This window comes from Channa argus, unplaced genomic scaffold (genome assembly GCF_033026475.1).
Source record: "Channa argus isolate prfri unplaced genomic scaffold, Channa argus male v1.0 Contig013, whole genome shotgun sequence".
Taxonomy (NCBI): Eukaryota; Metazoa; Chordata; class Actinopteri; order Anabantiformes; family Channidae; genus Channa; species Channa argus.
Window position 1 is genome coordinate 147,368 of NW_027125232.1, and position 21,638 is coordinate 169,005.

At 41.2% G+C, this 21,638-nt stretch overlaps 9 non-coding genes across 9 annotated transcripts; all 9 read left to right on the forward strand.

The window, feature by feature from the left end:
• The first annotated feature begins 1,170 nt into the window (after positions 1-1,170).
• On the forward strand, positions 1,171-1,242 carry trnal-caa (transfer RNA leucine (anticodon CAA)). Its single transcript has one exon. It is a non-coding gene; the product is annotated as a tRNA-Leu (tRNA).
• Positions 1,243-5,533: 4,291 nt separating this feature from the next.
• Positions 5,534-5,606, forward strand: trnar-ccu (transfer RNA arginine (anticodon CCU)). The gene has a single exon. It is a non-coding gene; the product is annotated as a tRNA-Arg (tRNA).
• Positions 5,607-7,916: 2,310 nt separating this feature from the next.
• On the forward strand, positions 7,917-7,989 carry trnar-ccu (transfer RNA arginine (anticodon CCU)). The gene has a single exon. It is a non-coding gene; the product is annotated as a tRNA-Arg (tRNA).
• Positions 7,990-10,314: 2,325 nt separating this feature from the next.
• Positions 10,315-10,387, forward strand: trnar-ccu (transfer RNA arginine (anticodon CCU)). Its single transcript has one exon. It is a non-coding gene; the product is annotated as a tRNA-Arg (tRNA).
• A 529-nt stretch (positions 10,388-10,916) lies between these two features.
• trnar-ccu (transfer RNA arginine (anticodon CCU)) lies at positions 10,917-10,989 on the forward strand. Its single transcript has one exon. It is a non-coding gene; the product is annotated as a tRNA-Arg (tRNA).
• Positions 10,990-17,666: 6,677 nt separating this feature from the next.
• On the forward strand, positions 17,667-17,739 carry trnar-ccu (transfer RNA arginine (anticodon CCU)). The gene has a single exon. It is a non-coding gene; the product is annotated as a tRNA-Arg (tRNA).
• Positions 17,740-18,268: 529 nt separating this feature from the next.
• trnar-ccu (transfer RNA arginine (anticodon CCU)) lies at positions 18,269-18,341 on the forward strand. The gene has a single exon. It is a non-coding gene; the product is annotated as a tRNA-Arg (tRNA).
• Positions 18,342-20,576: 2,235 nt separating this feature from the next.
• On the forward strand, positions 20,577-20,649 carry trnar-ccu (transfer RNA arginine (anticodon CCU)). The gene has a single exon. It is a non-coding gene; the product is annotated as a tRNA-Arg (tRNA).
• Positions 20,650-21,178: 529 nt separating this feature from the next.
• trnar-ccu (transfer RNA arginine (anticodon CCU)) lies at positions 21,179-21,251 on the forward strand. The gene has a single exon. It is a non-coding gene; the product is annotated as a tRNA-Arg (tRNA).
• The last annotated feature ends 387 nt before the right edge of the window (positions 21,252-21,638 follow it).

Genomic DNA, 21,638 nt, shown 5'->3' on the forward strand with positions numbered 1-21,638 from the left:
GGTCGATGGATTGAATCCATCCTCTGCTAACTGTGTTTTGTAAAGTGATTTAGAGCCTTTACAATGTCTTAGTAAAATGAACCAGATAAGGACAGTACATATTCATCTACTGTACAATTCCAGATGCATATCAGCTTGGGAATGCAATTTTTGTATATTTCAAATTCCTTTCTCTGCTCTTTCAAATGCTTTCGTCCATCTTACTATACTAACTGCTTTTATTGTCATTATTGTGTTACCCAAAGGGTTCGAGTCCAATCTGGTGTACAATGCCAGTTTCATCTCAGCATGGCAATCTATTTTCTACGTATTTCACATCTTTCCCCTTCTACTCACTATATCTACTGCATTTGGGGCCATTACTGTGTTACCCAAAGCCAACATGGCATGTCTCACATTATGCTCTATATAGGAAGCAACTGTTAGTTGGAAGAACTGAGGAGTAAAGGTGTTTGTGATTCCCCAGTGGCCTAATGGATAATGCACTGGCCTCCTAAGCCAGGGATTGTGGGTTCGAGTCCCATCTGGGGTGGTTGACAGCAGAGTGGCGCAGCAGAAGCGTGCTGGGCCCATAACCCAGAGGTCAATAGATTGAAACCATCCTTTGCTAACTGTGTTTTGTAAGCTGACTTAGGGCCCTTACAACCTTTAAGTAAAGTGATCCAGATACAGAAAGTACATATTCACCTACTGTAATATTCCAGATGCATATCAGCTTGGGAATGCAATTTTTGTATATTTCACATTCTTTTCTCTGCTCTTTCAAATGCTTTCCTCCATCTTACTATACTAACTGCTTTTATTGTCATTATTGTGTTACCCAAAGGGTTCGAGTCCAATCTGGCGTGGTTGAAAGCAGAGTGGCGCAGCGGAAGCGTGCTGGGCCCATAACCCAGAGGTCGATGGATCGAAACCATCCTCTGCTAACTGTGTTTTGTAAGCTGACTTAGGGCCTTTACAACCTTTTAGTAAAGTGAACCAGATACAGAAAATACATATTCGCCTACTGTACAATTCCAGATGCATATCAGCTTGGGAATGCAATTTTTGTATATTTCACATTCTTTTCTCTGCTCTTTCAAATGCTTTCCTCCATCTTACTATACTAACTGCTTTTATTGTCATTATTGTGTTACCCAAAGGGTTCGACTCCAATCTGGTGTGGTTGAAAGCAGAGTGGCGCAGCGGAAGCGTGCTGGGCCCAAAACCCAGAGGTCGATGGATCGAAACCATCCTCTGCTAACTGTGTTTTGTAAGCTGACTTAGGGCCTTTACAACCTCTTAGTAAAGTGAACCAGATACAGAAAGTACATATTCACCTACTGTACAATTCCAGATGCATATCCGCTTGGGAATGCAATTATTGTATATTTCACATTCTTTTCTCTGCTCTTTCAAATGCTTTCCTCCATCTTACTATACTAACTGCTTTTATTGTCATTATTGTGCTACCCAAAGGGTTCGAGTCCAATCTGGGGTACAATGCCAGTTTCATATCAGCATGGCAATGTAGTTTCTACGTGTTTCACATCTTTTTCTTTGCACTTTTAAAAATTTCCCTTCTACTCACTATATCTACTGCATTTGGGGCCATTATTGTGTTACCCAAAGCCAACATGGCATGTCTCACATTATGCTCTGTCTAGGAAGCAACTGTTTGGTGGAAGAACTGATGAGTAAAGGTGTTTGAGATGCCCCAGTGGCCTAATGGATAAGGCACTGGCGTTGAGTGAGGATTTTTAACTATAAGCTTTATCAAAAAGGAAAGTTTTAAGCCTAGTCTTAAAAGTAGAGAGGGTGTCTGCTCCCCGAATTTGGATTGGAAGCTGGTTCCACAGGAGAGGAGCTTGATAGCTAAAGGCTCTGCCTCCCATTCTACTTTTGCAAACTCTGGGAACCACAAGTAGGCCAGTATTTTGGGATCGAAGTGGTCTAATTGGGCGATACAGGACTATGAGATCTTTTAAATATGATGGAGCTTGACCATTAAGAGCTTTGTATGTAAGGAGGAGGGTTTTGAACTCTATTCTAGATTTTATGGGAAGCCAATGAAGAGAAGCTAGTGAAGGTGAAATATGATCTCTCTTTCCTAATCCAGTCAGCACTCTTGCTGCAGCATTTTGGATTAATTGAAGGCTTTTTAGAGAGTTATTAGGACACCCCAGAAGTAGGGAATTACAGTAGTCCAACCTAGAAGTAACAAATGCATGGACCAGTTTTTCGGCATCACTTTGAGACAGGATGCTTCTAATTTTAGCAATGTTCCGTAGGTGGAAGAAGGCTGTTCTAGACATTTGTCTTTTATGTGACGTAAACGCCAAATCTTGGTCAAAGATAACTCCAAGGTTCCTCACCGTAGTACTAGAGGCCAAAGTTATGTCATCTAGAGTAACTATATTGTTAGACAGCATATTTCTCATGTTTTTAGGCCCAAAGAGGATGATTTCAGTTTTGTCTGAATTTAGAAGTAGGAAATTGTAGGACATCCAGTTCTTTATGTCTTTTAGACATGCTTCAAATTTGACTAATTGGTTAGTATCTTCTGGTTTCACAGATAAATAGAGCTGGGTATCATCTGCATATCAGTGGAAGTTTATGGAATGTTTCCTAATGATTTTGCCTAAAGGTGACATGTAGAGATTAAAAAGTATTGGTCCTAACACAGAGCCCTGTGGAACTCCATAGCTGACTTTGGTGCATAAAGAAGAGTCATCATTAACATGAACAAGTTGGAATCTGTCTGACAGATAAGATTTAAACCAATGTAATGTGGTTCCTTTAATCCCAAATCCATGTTCTAGTCTCTGTAATAAAATGTTGTGGTCAATGGTGTCAAATGCGGCACTAAGGTCTAGTAAGACGAGTACAGACACAAGTCCATTATCTGAAGCCAGGAGAAGATCATTGGAGACTTTTACCAGTGCTGTTTCTGTACTGTGATGAGCTCTAAATCCTGACTGAAAGTCTTCATACAAATTATTCCTGTAAAGGTGATCACATAATTGTTTTGCAACTACTTTTTCAAGGATTTTAGAAATAAACGGGAGATTTGATATTGGTCTATAGTTGGCTAAATCCCCTGGATCAAGACAAGGTTTTTTAAGTAATGGTTTGATTACAGCAACTTTATAGGCCTTTGGTACATAGCCAGTTTCTAAAGATAGGTTAATCAAATCTAATATGAAAGTGTCTATTAAAGGTAGAACATCTTTAAGCAATTTGGTTGGAACAGGGTCTAAAAGACATGTTGTTAGTTTTGAGGAGGCGGTAGTTGAACTTAGCTCAGTGAGATCTATGGGTGAAAAGCAGTCTAAGATGGATTGGGGCCTTATTGAGGATTCTATAGCTGTTGTACATGAAGATCTAGCCGTAATATTTGTAGGGAGGATCTGGTGAATCTTTTCCCTAATGGCTACAATTTTACTAGTAAAGAAAGTCATAAAGTCATTGCTGCTCAAAGTTAAGGGAATACTAGGCTCAACAGAACTATGGCTCTTAGTCAGCCTGGCTACAGTGCTGAACAGAAACCGGGGGTTGTTCTTGTTTTCCTCTATTAATGCGGAATAATATGCTGTTCTGGCATCACGGAGAGCTTTTTTGTATGTTTTTAAACTGTTTTTCCAGGCTAACCGGGATTCTTCTAAATTAGTGGAACGCCACTTCCTCTCTAACTTTCGTGTTGCCTGCTTTAAGCTGTGCATTTGTGAATTGTACCATGGAGGTCGGCTCCTCTGATTCACTGCCTTCTATTTCAAAGGGGCAACTGTATCTAGTATCCTACGCAGTGAGGCGGCAGAATCGTCAACTAAATAATCAATTTGCACAGGAGTAAGATGGCTACTCACCATAGTATTGACACATGGTGGTGAAAAAGATGAAGAAATAATTTCTTTAAATGTATTCACAGCATTTTCAGATAAACATCTGCTGTAGTGGAATTTTTTCCTAACTGCTGTATAGTCCGTTATTGTAAATTCAAATGTTATTAGAAAATGGTCAGACAGAAGAGAATTATGAGGAAATACTATTAAATTATCAGTTTCAATGCCATATGTAAGGACAAGGTCTAACGTGTGACTAAAACAATGAGTGGGTTTATTTACATTTTGGGAAAAACCAATTGAATCTAATAATGAATTAAACGCAGTGCTCAGACAGTTACTGTCAGCATCTACATGAATGTTAAAGTCACCCACTATAATGACTTTATCTGTACTAAGCACTAAATCAGATAGAAAATCAGAAAATTCAATCAAAAACTCTGAATAAGGGACTGGAGGACGGTACACGATAACAAATAATAGTGGTTTTTGAGTTTTCCAGTTTGGGTGTGAAAGGCTAAGAGTAAGACTCTCAAATGAGGTATAACTATGTTTAGGTCTAGGAATTATTGATAAGCTAGAGTGAAATATTGCTGCTACTCCTCCACCTCGGCCTGTGCATCTAGGAACATGATAATTAATATGACTTTGGGGGGTTGACTCATTTAAACTGACATATTCTTCCTGCTGCAACCACGTTTCAGTGAGACAAAATGAACCAATTTGATGATCATTTATCAAGTCATTTACTAACAAAGATTTAGAAGAGAGAGATCTGATGTTTAATAATCCACATTTAAAAGTTTTGGGTTTTGGTTCAGTATGAGCAGTTGTATTACCCAAAGGGTTCGAGTCCAATCTGGTGTGGTTCAAAGCAGAGTGGCGCAGCGGAAGCGTGCTGGGCCCATAACCCAGAAGTCGATGGATCGAAACCATCCTCTGCTAACTGTGTTTTGTAAGCTGACTTAGGGCCTTTACAACCTTTTAGTAAAGTGAACCAGATACAGAAAGTACATATTCACCTACTGTACAATTCCAGATGCATATGAGCTTGGGAATGCAATTTTTGTATATTTCACATTCTTTTCTCTGCTCTTTCAAATGCTTTCCTCCATCTTACTATACTAACTGCTTTTATTGTCATTATTGTGTTACCCAAAGGGTTCGAGTCCCATCTGGGGTGGTTGACAGCAGAGTGGCTCAGCGGAAGCGTGCTGGGCCCATAACCCAAAGGTCGATGGTTCGAAACTATCCTCTGCTAACTGTGTTTTGTAAGCTGACTTAGGGCCTTTACAACCTTTTAGTAAAGTGAACCAGATACAGAAAGTACATATTCACCTACTGTACAATTCCAGATGCATATCAGCTTGGGAATGCAATTTTTGTATATTTCAAATTCCTTTCTCTGCTCTTTTAAATGGTTTCCTCCATCTTACTATACTAACTGCTTTTATTGTCATTATTGTGTTACCCAAAGGGTTCGAGTCCAATCTGGGGTACAATGCCAGTTTTATATCAGCATTGGAAACTAGTTTCTATGTGTTTCACATCTTTTTCTTTGCACTTTTAAAAATTTCCCTTCTACTCACTATATCTACTGCATTTGGGGCCATTATTGTGTTACCCAAAGCCAACATGGCATGTCTCACATTATGCTCTGTATAGGAAGCAACTGTTTGGTGGAAGAACTGATGAGTAAAGGTGTTTGAGATGCCCCAGTGGCCTAATGGATAAGGCACTGGCCTCCTAAGCCAATGATTGTGGGTTCAAATCCCATCTGGGGTGGTTGACAGCAGAGTGGTGCAGTGGAAGCGTGCTGGGCCCATAACCCAAAGGTCAATGGCTCGAAACCATCCTCTGCTCACTGTGTTTTGTAAGCTGACTTAGGGCCTTTACAACCTTTTAGTAAAGTGAACCAGATACAGAAAGTACATATTCACCTACTATACAAATCCAGATGCATATCAGCTTGGGAATGCAATTTTTGTATATTTCACATTCTTTTCTCTGCTCTTTCAAATGCTTTCCTCCATCTTACTATACTAACTGCTTTTATTGTCATTATTGTGTTACCCAAAGGGTTCGAGTCCCATCTGGCGTGGTTGAAAGCAGAGTGGTTGAAAGCAGAGTGGTTGAAAGCAGAGTGGTTGAAAGCAGAGTGGTTGAAAGCAGAGTGGTTGAAAGCAGAGTGGCGCAGCGGAAGCGTGCTGGGCCCATAACCCAGAGGTCGATGAATCGAAACCATCCTCTGCTAACTGTGTTTTGTAAGGTGATTTAGGGCCTTTACAATGTCTTAGTAAAATGAACCAGATACAGACAGTACATATTCATCTACTATACAATTCCAGATGCATATGAGCTTGGGAATGCAATTTTTGTATATTTCACAGTCTTTTCTCTGCTCTTTCAAACGCTTTCCTCCATCTTACTATACTAACTGCTTTTATTGTCATTATTGTGTTACCCAAAGGGTTCGAGTCCAATCTGGGGTACAATGCCAGTTTCATATCAGCATGGCAATCTAGTTTCTACGTGTTTCACATCTTTTTCTTTGCACTTTTAAAAATATCCCTTCCACTGTTATGCTGATGATACCCAGCTATATTTATATATGGAACCAGATGAAAATAATCAGTTAATAAAGCTTCAAGCATGCCTACAAGACATAAAGGCCTGGATGTCCCACAATTTTTTACTTTTAAACTCAGACAAAACTGAATTCATAGTATTTGGGCCCAAAAATCTCAGAGATATGATGTCCAACCATATTGTTACACTAGATGGCATAAGCCTGGCCTCCAGTACTACTGCAAGGAACCTTGGAGTTATGTTTGATCAGGATCTGTCCTTTAACTCACATATAAAACAAATCTCTAGAACAGCCTTCTTCCACCTACGGAACATTGCCAAAATTAGGAGCATCCTGTCTCAAAGTGATGCCGAAAAACTGGTCCATGCATTTGTTACCTCTAGGTTTGACTACTGTAATTCCCTACTTTCAGGATGCCCCAGTAACTCCCTAAAGAGCCTGCAATTAATCCAAAATGCTGCAGCAAGAGTGCTGACTGGAACTAGCAAGAGAGATCATATTTCACCTTCACTAGCTTCTCTCCATTGGCTTCCAATTAAATGTAGAATAGAATTTGAAACCCTGCTTCTTACATATAAAGCTCTGAATGGTCAGGCTCCATCATATTTAGAAGACCTCATAGCACCATATCATCCCAGTAGACCACTTTGCTCTCAGAATGCAGGCCTACTTGTGGTTCCCAGAATTTCCAAAAGTAGAATGGGAGGTAGAGCCTTTAGCTATCAAGCTCCTCTCTTGTGAAACCAGCTCCCAGTTCAGATTCGGGAAGCAGACAGCCTCTCTACTTTTAAGTCTAGGCTTAAAACCTTCCTTTTTAATAAAGCATATAGTTATTTATAGTTATGCTGCCATAGGCTTAGACTGCTGGGGGACCCACCCCCCAATGCACTGAGCTCCTTTCCTCCTCTTGACCATCTCTCCTCTCCTCTCATCCCGCAATTGTCACCACTGTATGTCATTAACTCTGTGTGTTCTCTCCCGTAGTTGTCTTTGTCATCCTCTGTCCCCTTCTCTCTGTCCCTTTCTGCAGGTGTCCCCCGGCTTTGAAGCTGTGTGTCTTCCAGCGTGAAGCTACTGGTCCTACCAATCTGCCCAATGTTTTGTTGTTGCTTTTTGTTGCTCTGTTCTTTTCCCTCTCCCCTTTCCACTCACCCCAACCGGTCGAGGCAAATGGCCGTCCACCCTGAGCCTGGTTCTGCTGGAGGTTTCTTCCGTTAAAGGGAGTTTTTCCTCTCCACTGTTGCCTATGGCTTGCTCCAGGGGGAATTGTTGGGTTCTCTTTATATATCTTTATAATCTTGACTTTATTCTGTAAAGTGCCCTGAGATGACTTTGTTGTGAATTGGCACTATATAAATAAAGTTGAATTGAATTGAACTCACTATATCTACTGCATATGGGGCCATTATTGTGTTACCCAAAGCCAACATGGCATGTCTCACATTATGCTCTGTATAGGAAGCAACTGTTTGGTGGAAGAACTGATGAGTAAAGGTGATTGAGATGCCCCAGTGGCCTAATGGATAAGGCACTGGCCTCCTAAGCCAGGGATTGTGGGTTCAAGTCCCATCTGGGGTGGTTGACAGCAGAGTGGCGCAGCGGAAGCGTGCTGGGCCCATAACCCAGAGGTCGATGGATCGGAACCATCCTCTGCTAACTGTGTTTTGTAAGCTGACTTAGGGCCTTTACAACCTCTTAGTAAAGTGAACCAGATACAGAAAGTACATATTCACCTACTATACAAATCCAGATGCATATCAGCTTGGGAATGCAATTTTTGTATATTTCACATTCTTTTCTCTGCTCTTTCAAATGCTTTCCTCCATCTTACTATACTAACTGCTTTTATTGTCATTATTGTGTTACCCAAAGGGTTCGAGTCCCATCATGCGTGGTTGAAAGCAGAGTGGTTGAAAGCAGAGTGGTTGAAAGCAGAGTGGTTGAAAGCAGAGTGGTTGAAAGCAGAGTGGTTGAAAGCAGAGTGGTTGAAAGCAGAGTGGCGCAGCGGAAGCGTGCTGGGCCCATAACCCAGAGGTCGATGAATCGAAACCATCCTCTGCTAACTGTGTTTTGTAAGGTGATTTAGGGCCTTTACAATGTCTTAGTAAAATGAACCAGATACAGACAGTACATATTCATCTACTATACAATTCCAGATGCATATGAGCTTGGGAATGCAATTTTTGTATATTTCACAGTCTTTTCTCTGCTCTTTCAAACGCTTTCCTCCATCTTACTATACTAACTGCTTTTATTGTCATTATTGTGTTACCCAAAGGGTTCGAGTCCAATCTGGGGTACAATGCCAGTTTCATATCAGCATGGCAATCTAGTTTCTACGTGTTTCACATCTTTTTCTTTGCACTTTTAAAAATATCCCTTCCACTGTTATGCTGATGATACCCAGCTATATTTATATATGGAACCAGATGAAAATAATCAGTTAATAAAGCTTCAAGCATGCCTACAAGACATAAAGGCCTGGATGTCCCACAATTTTTTACTTTTAAACTCAGACAAAACTGAATTCATAGTATTTGGGCCCAAAAATCTCAGAGATATGATGTCCAACCATATTGTTACACTAGATGGCATAAGCCTGGCCTCCAGTACTACTGCAAGGAACCTTGGAGTTATGTTTGATCAGGATCTGTCCTTTAACTCACATATAAAACAAATCTCTAGAACAGCCTTCTTCCACCTACGGAACATTGCCAAAATTAGGAGCATCCTGTCTCAAAGTGATGCCGAAAAACTGGTCCATGCATTTGTTACCTCTAGGTTTGACTACTGTAATTCCCTACTTTCAGGATGCCCCAGTAACTCCCTAAAGAGCCTGCAATTAATCCAAAATGCTGCAGCAAGAGTGCTGACTGGAACTAGCAAGAGAGATCATATTTCACCTTCACTAGCTTCTCTCCATTGGCTTCCAATTAAATGTAGAATAGAATTTGAAACCCTGCTTCTTACATATAAAGCTCTGAATGGTCAGGCTCCATCATATTTAGAAGACCTCATAGCACCATATCATCCCAGTAGACCACTTTGCTCTCAGAATGCAGGCCTACTTGTGGTTCCCAGAATTTCCAAAAGTAGAATGGGAGGTAGAGCCTTTAGCTATCAAGCTCCTCTCTTGTGAAACCAGCTCCCAGTTCAGATTCGGGAAGCAGACAGCCTCTCTACTTTTAAGTCTAGGCTTAAAACCTTCCTTTTTAATAAAGCATATAGTTATTTATAGTTATGCTGCCATAGGCTTAGACTGCTGGGGGACCCACCCCCCAATGCACTGAGCTCCTTTCCTCCTCTTGACCATCTCTCCTCTCCTCTCATCCCGCAATTGTCACCACTGTATGTCATTAACTCTGTGTGTTCTCTCCCGTAGTTGTCTTTGTCATCCTCTGTCCCCTTCTCTCTGTCCCTTTCTGCAGGTGTCCCCCGGCTTTGAAGCTGTGTGTCTTCCAGCGTGAAGCTACTGGTCCTACCAATCTGCCCAATGTTTTGTTGTTGCTTTTTGTTGCTCTGTTCTTTTCCCTCTCCCCTTTCCACTCACCCCAACCGGTCGAGGCAAATGGCCGTCCACCCTGAGCCTGGTTCTGCTGGAGGTTTCTTCCGTTAAAGGGAGTTTTTCCTCTCCACTGTTGCCTATGGCTTGCTCCAGGGGGAATTGTTGGGTTCTCTTTATATATCTTTATAATCTTGACTTTATTCTGTAAAGTGCCCTGAGATGACTTTGTTGTGAATTGGCACTATATAAATAAAGTTGAATTGAATTGAACTCACTATATCTACTGCATATGGGGCCATTATTGTGTTACCCAAAGCCAACATGGCATGTCTCACATTATGCTCTGTATAGGAAGCAACTGTTTGGTGGAAGAACTGATGAGTAAAGGTGATTGAGATGCCCCAGTGGCCTAATGGATAAGGCACTGGCCTCCTAAGCCAGGGATTGTGGGTTCAAGTCCCATCTGGGGTGGTTGACAGCAGAGTGGCGCAGCGGAAGCGTGCTGGGCCCATAACCCAGAGGTCGATGGATCGAAACCATCCTCTGCTAACTGTGTTTTGTAAGCTGACTTAGGGCCTTTACAACCTCTTAGTAAAGTGAACCAGATACAGAAAGTACATATTCACCTACTATACAATTCCAGATGCATATCAGCTTGGGAATGCAATTATTGTATATTTCACATTCTTTTCTCTGCTCTTTCAAATGCTTTCCTCCATCTTACTATACTAACTGCTTTTATTGTCATTATTGTGCTACCCAAAGGGTTCGAGTCCAATCTGGGGTACAATGCCAGTTTCATATCAGCATGGCAATCTAGTTTCTACGTGTTTCACATCTTTTTCTTTGCACTTTTAAAAATTTCCCTTCTACTCACTATATCTACTGCATTTGGGGCCATTATTGTGTTACCCAAAGCCAACATGGCATGTCTCACATTATGCTCTGTCTAGGAAGCAACTGTTTGGTGGAAGAACTGATGAGTAAAGGTGTTTGAGAGGCCCCAGTGGCCTAATGGATAAGGCACTGGCCTCCTAAGCCAGGGATTGTGGGTTCAAGTCCCATCTGGGGTGGTTGACAGCAGAGTGGCGCAGCGGAAGCGTGCTGGGCCCATAACCCAGAGGTCGATGGATCGAAACCATCCTCTGCTAACTGTGTTTTGTAAGCTGACTTAGGGCCTTTGCAACTTTTTAGTAAAGTGAACCAGATACAGAATGTACATATTCACCTACTGTACAATTCCAGATGCATATCAGCTTGGGAATGCAATTTTTGTATATTTCACATTCTTTTCTCTGCTCTTTCAAATGCTTTCCTCAATCTTACTATACTAACTGCTTTTATTGTCATTATTGTGTTACCCAAAGGGTTCGAGTCCAATCTGGTTTGGTTGAAAGCAGAGTGGCGCAGCAGAAGTGTGCTGGGCCCATAACCCAGAGGTCGATGGATCGAATCCATCCTCTGCTAACTGTGTTTTGTAAGCTGACTTAGGGCCTTTACAACCTCTTAGTAAAGTGAACCAGATACAGAAAGTACATATTCACCTACTGTACAATTCCAGATGCATATCCGCTTGGGAATGCAATTATTGTATATTTCACATTCTTTTCTCTGCTCTTTCAAATGCTTTCCTCCATCTTACTATACTAACTGCTTTTATTGTCATTATTGTGCTTCCCAAAGGGTTCGAGTCCAATCTGGGGTACAATGCCAGTTTCATATCAGCATGGCAATCTAGTTTCTACGTGTTTCACATCTTTTTCTTTGCACTTTTAAAAATTTCCCTTCTACTCACTATATCTACTGCATTTGGGGCCATTATTGTGTTACCCAAAGCCAACATGGCATGTCTCACATTATGCTCTGTCTAGGAAGCAACTGTTTGGTGGAAGAACTGATGAGTAAAGGTGTTTGAGATGCCCCAGTGGCCTAATGGATAAGGCACTGGCGTTGAGTGAGGATTTTTAACTATAAGCTTCATCAAAAAGGAAAGTTTTAAGCCTAGTCTTAAAAGTAGAGAGGGTGTCTGCTCCCCGAATTTGGATTGGAAGCTGGTTCCACAGGAGAGGAGCTTGATAGCTAAAGGCTCTGCCTCCCATTCTACTTTTGCAAACTCTGGGAACCACAAGTAGGCCAGTATTTTGGGATCGAAGTGGTCTAATTGGGCGATACAGGACTATGAGATCTATTAAATATGATGGAGCTTGACCATTAAGAGCTTTGTATGTAAGGAGGAGGGTTTTGAACTCTATTCTAGATTTTATGGGAAGCCAATGAAGAGAAGCTAGTGAAGGTGAAATATGATCTCTCTTTCCTAATCCAGTCAGCACTCTTGCTGCAGCATTTTGGATTAATTGAAGGCTTTTTAGAGAGTTATTAGGACACCCCAGAAGTAGGGAATTACAGTAGTCCAACCTAGAAGTAACAAATGCATGGACAAGTTTTTCGGCATCACTTTGAGACAGGATGCTTCTAATTTTAGCAATGTTCCGTAGGTGGAAGAAGGCTGTTCTAGACATTTGTCTTTTATGTGACGTAAACGCCAAATCTTGGTCAACGATAACTCCAAGGTTCCTCACCGTAGTACTAGAGGCCAAAGTTATGTCATCTAGAGTAACTATATTGTTAGACAGCATATTTCTCATGTTTTTAGGCCCAAAGAGGATGATTTCAGTTTTGTCTGAATTTAGAAGTAGGAAATTGTAGGACATCCAGTTCTTTATGTCTTTTAGACATGCTTCAAATTTGACTAATTGGTTAGTATCTTCTGGTTTCACAGATAAATAGAGCTGGGTATCATCTGCATATCAGTGGAAGTTTATGGAATGTTTCCTAATGATTTTGCCTAAAGGTGACATGTAGAGATTAAAAAGTATTGGTCCTAACACAGAGCCCTGTGGAACTCCATAGCTGACTTTGGTGCATAAAGAAGAGTCATCATTAACATGAACAAGTTGGAATCTGTCTGACAGATAAGATTTAAACCAATGTAATGTGGTTCCTTTAATCCCAAATCCATGTTCTAGTCTCTGTAATAAAATGTTGTGGTCAATGGTGTCAAATGCGGCACTAAGGTCTAGTAAGACGAGTACAGACACAAGTCCATTATCTGAAGCCAGGAGAAGATCATTGGAGACTTTTACCAGTGCTGTTTCTGTACTGTGATGAGCTCTAAATCCTGACTGAAAGTCTTCATACAAATTATTCCTGTAAAGGTGATCACATAATTGTTTTGCAACTACTTTTTCAAGGATTTTAGAAATAAACGGGAGATTTGATATTGGTCTATAGTTGGCTAAATCCCCTGGATCAAGACAAGGTTTTTTAAGTAATGGTTTGATTACAGCAACTTTATAGGCCTTTGGTACATAGCCAGTTTCTAAAGATAGGTTAATCAAATCTAATATGAAAGTGTCTATTAAAGGTAGAACATCTTTAAGCAATTTGGTTGGAACAGGGTCTAAAAGACATGTTGTTAGTTTTGAGGAGGCGGTAGTTGAACTTAGCTCAGTGAGATCTATGGGTGAAAAGCAGTCTAAGATGGATTGGGGCCTTATTGAGGATTCTATAGCTGTTGTACATGAAGATCTAGCCGTAATATTTGTAGGGAGGATCTGGTGAATCTTTTCCCTAATGGCTACAATTTTACTAGTAAAGAAAGTCATAAAGTCATTGCTGCTCAAAGTTAAGGGAATACTAGGCTCAACAGAACTATGGCTCTTAGTCAGCCTGGCTACAGTGCTGAACAGAAACCGGGGGTTGTTCTTGTTTTCCTCTATTAATGCGGAATAATATGCTGTTCTGGCATCACGGAGAGCTTTTTTGTATGTTTTTAAACTGTTTTTCCAGGCTAACCGGGATTTTTCTAAATTAGTGGAACGCCACTTCCTCTCTAGCTTTCGTGTTGCCTGCTTTAAGCTGTGCATTTGTGAATTGTACCATGGAGGTCGGCTCCTCTGATTCACTGCCTTCTATTTCAAAGGGGCAACTGTATCTAGTATCCTACGCAGTGAGGCGGCAGAATCGTCAACTAAATAATCAATTTGCACAGGAGTAAGATGGCTACTCACCATAGTATTGACACATGGTGGTGAAAAAGATGAAGAAATAATTTCTTTAAATGTATTCACAGCATTTTCAGATAAACATCTGCTGTAGTGGAATTTTTTCCTAACTGCTGTATAGTCCGTTATTGTAAATTCAAATGTTATTAGAAAATGGTCAGACAGAAGAGAATTATGAGGAAATACTATTAAATTATCAGTTTCAATGCCATATGTAAGGACAAGGTCTAACGTGTGACTAAAACAATGAGTGGGTTTATTTACATTTTGGGAAAAACCAATTGAATCTAATAATGAATTAAACGCAGTGCTCAGACAGTTACTGTCAGCATCTACATGAATGTTAAAGTCACCCACTATAATGACTTTATCTGTACTAAGCACTAAATCAGATAGAAAATCAGAAAATTCAATCAAAAACTCTGAATAAGGGACTGGAGGACGGTACACGATAACAAATAATAGTGGTTTTTGAGTTTTCCAGTTTGGGTGTGAAAGGCTAAGAGTAAGACTCTCAAATGAGGTATAACTATGTTTAGGTCTAGGAATTATTGATAAGCTAGAGTGAAATATTGCTGCTACTCCTCCACCTCGGCCTGTGCATCTAGGAACATGATAATTAATATGACTTTGGGGGGTTGACTCATTTAAACTGACATATTCTTCCTGCTGCAACCACGTTTCAGTGAGACAAAATAAACCAATTTGATGATCATTTATCAAGTCATTTACTAACAAAGATTTAGAAGAGAGAGATCTGATGTTTAATAATCCACATTTAAAAGTTTTGGGTTTTGGTTCAGTATGAGCAGTTGTATTACCCAAAGGGTTCGAGTCCCATCTGGTGTGGTTCAAAGCAGAGTGGCGCAGCGGAAGCGTGCTGGGCCCATAACCCAGAGGTCGATGGATCGAAACCATCCTCTGCTAACTGTGTTTTGTAAGCTGACTTAGGGCCTTTACAACCTTTTAGTAAAGTGAACCAGATACAGAAAGTACATATTCACCTACTGTACAATTCCAGATGCATATGAGCTTGGGAATGCAATTTTTGTATATTTCACATTCTTTTCTCTGCTCTTTCAAATGCTTTCCTCCATCTTACTATACTAACTGCTTTTATTGTCATTATTGTGTTACCCAAAGGGTTCGAGTCCCATCTGGGGTGGTTGACAGCAGAGTGGCTCAGCGGAAGCGTGCTGGGCCCATAACCCAAAGGTCGATGGTTCGAAACTATCCTCTGCTAACTGTGTTTTGTAAGCTGACTTAGGGCCTTTACAACCTTTTAGTAAAGTGAACCAGATACAGAAAGTACATATTCACCTACTGTAATATTCCAGATGCATATCAGCTTGGGAATGCAATTTTTGTATATTTCACATTCTTTTCTCTGCTCTTTCAAATGCTTTCCTCCATCTTACTATACTAACTGCTTTTATTGTCATTATTGTGTTACCCAAAGGGTTCGAGTCCAATCTGGGGTACAATGCCAGTTTCATATCAGCATGGCATTCTAGTTTCTACGTGTTTCACATCTTTTTCTTTGCACTTTTAAAAATTTCCCTTCTACTCACTATATCTACTGCATTTGGGGCCATTATTGTGTTACCCAAAGCCAACATGGCATGGCTCACATTATGCTCTGTATAGGAAGCAACTGTTTGGTGGAAGAACTGATGAGTAAAGGTGTTTGAGATGCCCCAGTGGCCTATTGGATAAGGCACTGGCCTCCTAAGCCAGGGATTGTGGGTTCAAGTCCTATCTGGGGTGGTTGACAGCAGAGTGGTACAGCGGAAGCGTGCTGGACCCATAACCCAGAGGTCGATGGATCGAAACCATCCTCTGCTAACTGTGTTTTGTAAGCTGACTTAGGGCCTTTACAACCTTTTAGTAAACTGAACCAGATACAGAAAGTAAATATTCACCTCCTGTACAATTCCAGATGCATATCAGCTTGGGAATGCAATTTTTGTATATTTCAAATTCCTTTCTCTGCTCTTTTAAATGGTTTCCTCCATCTTACTATACTAACTGCTTTTATTGTCATTATTGTGTTACCCAAAGGGTTCGAGTCCAATCTGGGGTACAATGCCAGTTTCATATCAGCATGGCAATCTAGTTTCTACGTGTTTCACATCTTTTTCTTTGCACTTTTAAAAATATCCCTTCCACTGTTATGCTGATGATACCCAGCTATATTTATATATGGAACCAGATGAAAATAATCAGTTAATAAAGCTTCAAGCATGCCTACAAGACATAAAGGCCTGGATGTCCCACAATTTTTTACTTTTAAACTCAGACAAAACTGAATTCATAGTATTTGGGCCCAAAAATCTCAGAGATATGATGTCCAACCATATTGTTACACTAGATGGCATAAGCCTGGCCTCCAGTACTACTGCAAGGAACCTTGGAGTTATGTTTGATCAGGATCTGTCCTTTAACTCACATATAAAACAAATCTCTAGAACAGCCTTCTTCCACCTACGGAACATTGCCAAAATTAGGAGCATCCTGTCTCAAAGTGATGCCGAAAAACTGGTCCATGCATTTGTTACCTCTAGGTTTGACTACTGTAATTCCCTACTTTCAGGATGCCCCAGTAACTCCCTAAAGAGCCTGCAATTAATCCAAAATGCTGCAGCAAGAGTGCTGACTGGAACTAGCAAGAGAGATCATATTTCACCTTCACTAGCTTCTCTCCATTGGCTTCCAATTAAATGTAGAATAGAATTTGAAACCCTGCTTCTTACATATAAAGCTCTGAATGGTCAGGCTCCATCATATTTAGAAGACCTCATAGCACCATATCATCCCAGTAGACCACTTTGCTCTCAGAATGCAGGCCTACTTGTGGTTCCCAGAATTTCCAAAAGTAGAATGGGAGGTAGAGCCTTTAGCTATCAAGCTCCTCTCTTGTGAAACCAGCTCCCAGTTCAGATTCGGGAAGCAGACAGCCTCTCTACTTTTAAGTCTAGGCTTAAAACCTTCCTTTTTAATAAAGCATATAGTTATTTATAGTTATGCTGCCATAGGCTTAGACTGCTGGGGGACCCACCCCCCAATGCACTGAGCTCCTTTCCTCCTCTTGACCATCTCTCCTCTCCTCTCATCCCGCAATTGTCACCACTGTATGTCATTAACTCTGTGTGTTCTCTCCCGTAGTTGTCTTTGTCATCCTCTGTCCCCTTCTCTCTGTCCCTTTCTGCAGGTGTCCCCCGGCTTTGAAGCTGTGTGTCTTCCAGCGTGAAGCTACTGGTCCTACCAATCTGCCCAATGTTTTGTTGTTGCTTTTTGTTGCTCTGTTCTTTTCCCTCTCCCCTTTCCACTCACCCCAACCGGTCGAGGCAAATGGCCGTCCACCCTGAGCCTGGTTCTGCTGGAGGTTTCTTCCGTTAAAGGGAGTTTTTCCTCTCCACTGTTGCCTATGGCTTGCTCCAGGGGGAATTGTTGGGTTCTCTTTATATATCTTTATAATCTTGACTTTATTCTGTAAAGTGCCCTGAGATGACTTTGTTGTGAATTGGCACTATATAAATAAAGTTGAATTGAATTGAACTCACTATATCTACTGCATATGGGGCCATTATTGTGTTACCCAAAGCCAACATGGCATGTCTCACATTATGCTCTGTATAGGAAGCAACTGTTTGGTGGAAGAACTGATGAGTAAAGGTGATTGAGATGCCCCAGTGGCCTAATGGATAAGGCACTGGCCTCCTAAGCCAGGGATTGTGGGTTCAAGTCCCATCTGGGGTGGTTGACAGCAGAGTGGCACAGCGGAAGCGTGCTGGGCCCATAACCCAGAGGTCGATGGATCGGAACCATCCTCTGCTAACTGTGTTTTGTAAGCTGACTTAGGGCCTTTACAACCTCTTAGTAAAGTGAACCAGATACAGAAAGTACATATTCACCTACTATACAATTCCAGATGCATATCAGCTTGGGAATGCAATTATTGTATATTTCACATTCTTTTCTCTGCTCTTTCAAATGCTTTCCTCCATCTTACTATACTAACTGCTTTTATTGTCATTATTGTGCTACCCAAAGGGTTCGAGTCCAATCTGGGGTACAATGCCAGTTTCATATCAGCATGGCAATCTAGTTTCTACGTGTTTCACATCTTTTTCTTTGCACTTTTAAAAATTTCCCTTCTACTCACTATATCTACTGCATTTGGGGCCATTATTGTGTTACCCAAAGCCAACATGGCATGTCTCACATTATGCTCTGTCTAGGAAGCAACTGTTTGGTGGAAGAACTGATGAGTAAAGGTGTTTGAGAGGCCCCAGTGGCCTAATGGATAAGGCACTGGCCTCCTAAGCCAGGGATTGTGGGTTCAAGTCCCATCTGGGGTGGTTGACAGCAGAGTGGCGCAGCGGAAGCGTGCTGGGCCCATAACCCAGAGGTCGATGGATCGAAACCATCCTCTGCTAACTGTGTTTTGTAAGCTGACTTAGGGCCTTTGCAACTTTTTAGTAAAGTGAACCAGATACAGAATGTACATATTCACCTACTGTACAATTCCAGATGCATATCAGCTTGGGAATGCAATTTTTGTATATTTCACATTCTTTTCTCTGCTCTTTCAAATGCTTTCCTCAATCTTACTATACTAACTGCTTTTATTGTCATTATTGTGTTACCCAAAGGGTTCGAGTCCAATCTGGTTTGGTTGAAAGCAGAGTGGCGCAGCGGAAGCGTGCTGGGCCCATAACCCAGAGGTCAATAGATTGAAACCATCCTTTGCTAACTGTGTTTTGTAAGCTGACTTAGGGCCTTTACAACCTTTAAGTAAAGTGATCCAGATACAGAAAGTACATATTCACCTACTGTAATATTCCAGATGCATATCAGCTTGGGAATGCAATTTTTGTATATTTCACATTCTTTTCTCTGCTCTTTCAAATGCTTTCCTCCATCTTACTATACTAACTGCTTTTATTGTCATTATTGTGTTACCCAAAGGGTTCGAGTCCAATCTGGGGTACAATGCCAGTTTCATATCAGCATGGCAATCTAGTTTCTACGTGTTTCACATCTTTTTCTTTGCACTTTTAAAAATATCCCTTCCACTGTTATGCTGATGATACCCAGCTATATTTATATATGGAACCAGATGAAAATAATCAGTTAATAAAGCTTCAAGCATGCCTACAAGACATAAAGGCCTGGATGTCCCACAATTTTTTACTTTTAAACTCAGACAAAACTGAATTCATAGTATTTGGGCCCAAAAATCTCAGAGATATGATGTCCAACCATATTGTTACACTAGATGGCATAAGCCTGGCCTCCAGTACTACTGCAAGGAACCTTGGAGTTATGTTTGATCAGGATCTGTCCTTTAACTCACATATAAAACAAATCTCTAGAACAGCCTTCTTCCACCTACGGAACATTGCCAAAATTAGGAGCATCCTGTCTCAAAGTGATGCCGAAAAACTGGTCCATGCATTTGTTACCTCTAGGTTTGACTACTGTAATTCCCTACTTTCAGGATGCCCCAGTAACTCCCTAAAGAGCCTGCAATTAATCCAAAATGCTGCAGCAAGAGTGCTGACTGGAACTAGCAAGAGAGATCATATTTCACCTTCACTAGCTTCTCTCCATTGGCTTCCAATTAAATGTAGAATAGAATTTGAAACCCTGCTTCTTACATATAAAGCTCTGAATGGTCAGGCTCCATCATATTTAGAAGACCTCATAGCACCATATCATCCCAGTAGACCACTTTGCTCTCAGAATGCAGGCCTACTTGTGGTTCCCAGAATTTCCAAAAGTAGAATGGGAGGTAGAGCCTTTAGCTATCAAACTCCTCTCTTGTGAAACCAGCTCCCAGTTCAGATTCGGGAAGCAGACAGCCTCTCTACTTTTAAGTCTAGGCTTAAAACCTTCCTTTTTAATAAAGCATATAGTTATTTATAGTTATGCTGCCATAGGCTTAGACTGCTGGGGGACCCACCCCCCAATGCACTGAGCTCCTTTCCTCCTCTTGACCATCTCTCCTCTCCTCTCATCCCGCAATTGTCACCACTGTATGTCATTAACTCTGTGTGTTCTCTCCCGTAGTTGTCTTTGTCATCCTCTGTCCCCTTCTCTCTGTCCCTTTCTGCAGGTGTCCCCCGGCTTTGAAGCTGTGTGTCTTCCAGCGTGAAGCTACTGGTCCTACCAATCTGCCCAATGTTTTGTTGTTGCTTTTTGTTGCTCTGTTCTTTTCCCTCTCCCCTTTCCACTCACCCCAACCGGTCGAGGCAAATGGCCGTCCACCCTGAGCCTGGTTCTGCTGGAGGTTTCTTCCGTTAAAGGGAGTTTTTCCTCTCCACTGTTGCCTATGGCTTGCTCCAGGGGGAATTGTTGGGTTCTCTTTATATATCTTTATAATCTTGACTTTATTCTGTAAAGTGCCCTGAGATGACTTTGTTGTGAATTGGCACTATATAAATAAAGTTGAATTGAATTGAACTCACTATATCTACTGCATATGGGGCCATTATTGTGTTACCCAAAGCCAACATGGCATGTCTCACATTATGCTCTGTATAGGAAGCAACTGTTTGGTGGAAGAACTGATGAGTAAAGGTGATTGAGATGCCCCAGTGGCCTAATGGATAAGGCACTGGCCTCCTAAGCCAGGGATTGTGGGTTCAAGTCCCATCTGGGGTGGTTGACAGCAGAGTGGCGCAGCGGAAGCGTGCTGGGCCCATAACCCAGAGGTCGATGGATCGGAACCATCCTCTGCTAACTGTGTTTTGTAAGCTGACTTAGGGCCTTTACAACCTCTTAGTAAAGTGAACCAGATACAGAAAGTACATATTCACCTACTATACAATTCCAGATGCATATCAGCTTGGGAATGCAATTATTGTATATTTCACATTCTTTTCTCTGCTCTTTCAAATGCTTTCCTCCATCTTACTATACTAACTGCTTTTATTGTCATTATTGTGCTACCCAAAGGGTTCGAGTCCAATCTGGGGTACAATGCCAGTTTCATATCAGCATGGCAATCTAGTTTCTACGTGTTTCACATCTTTTTCTTTGCACTTTTAAAAATTTCCCTTCTACTCACTATATCTACTGCATTTGGGGCCATTATTGTGTTACCCAAAGCCAACATGGCATGTCTCACATTATGCTCTGTCTAGGAAGCAACTGTTTGGTGGAAGAACTGATGAGTAAAGGTGATTGAGATGCCCCAGTGGCCTAATGGATAAGGCACTGGCCTCCTAAGCCAGGGATTGTGGGTTCAAGTCCCATCTGGGGTGGTTGACAGCAGAGTGGCGCAGCGGAAGCGTGCTGGGCCCATAACCCAGAGGTCGATGGATCGGAACCATCCTCTGCTAACTGTGTTTTGTAAGCTGACTTAGGGCCTTTACAACCTCTTAGTAAAGTGAACCAGATACAGAAAGTACATATTCACCTACTATACAATTCCAGATGCATATCAGCTTGGGAATGCAATTATTGTATATTTCACATTCTTTTCTCTGCTCTTTCAAATGCTTTCCTCCATCTTACTATACTAACTGCTTTTATTGTCATTATTGTGCTACTCAAAGGGTTCGAGTCCAATCTGGGGTACAATGCCAGTTTCATATCAGCATGGCAATCTAGTTTCTACGTGTTTCACATCTTTTTCTTTGCACTTTTAA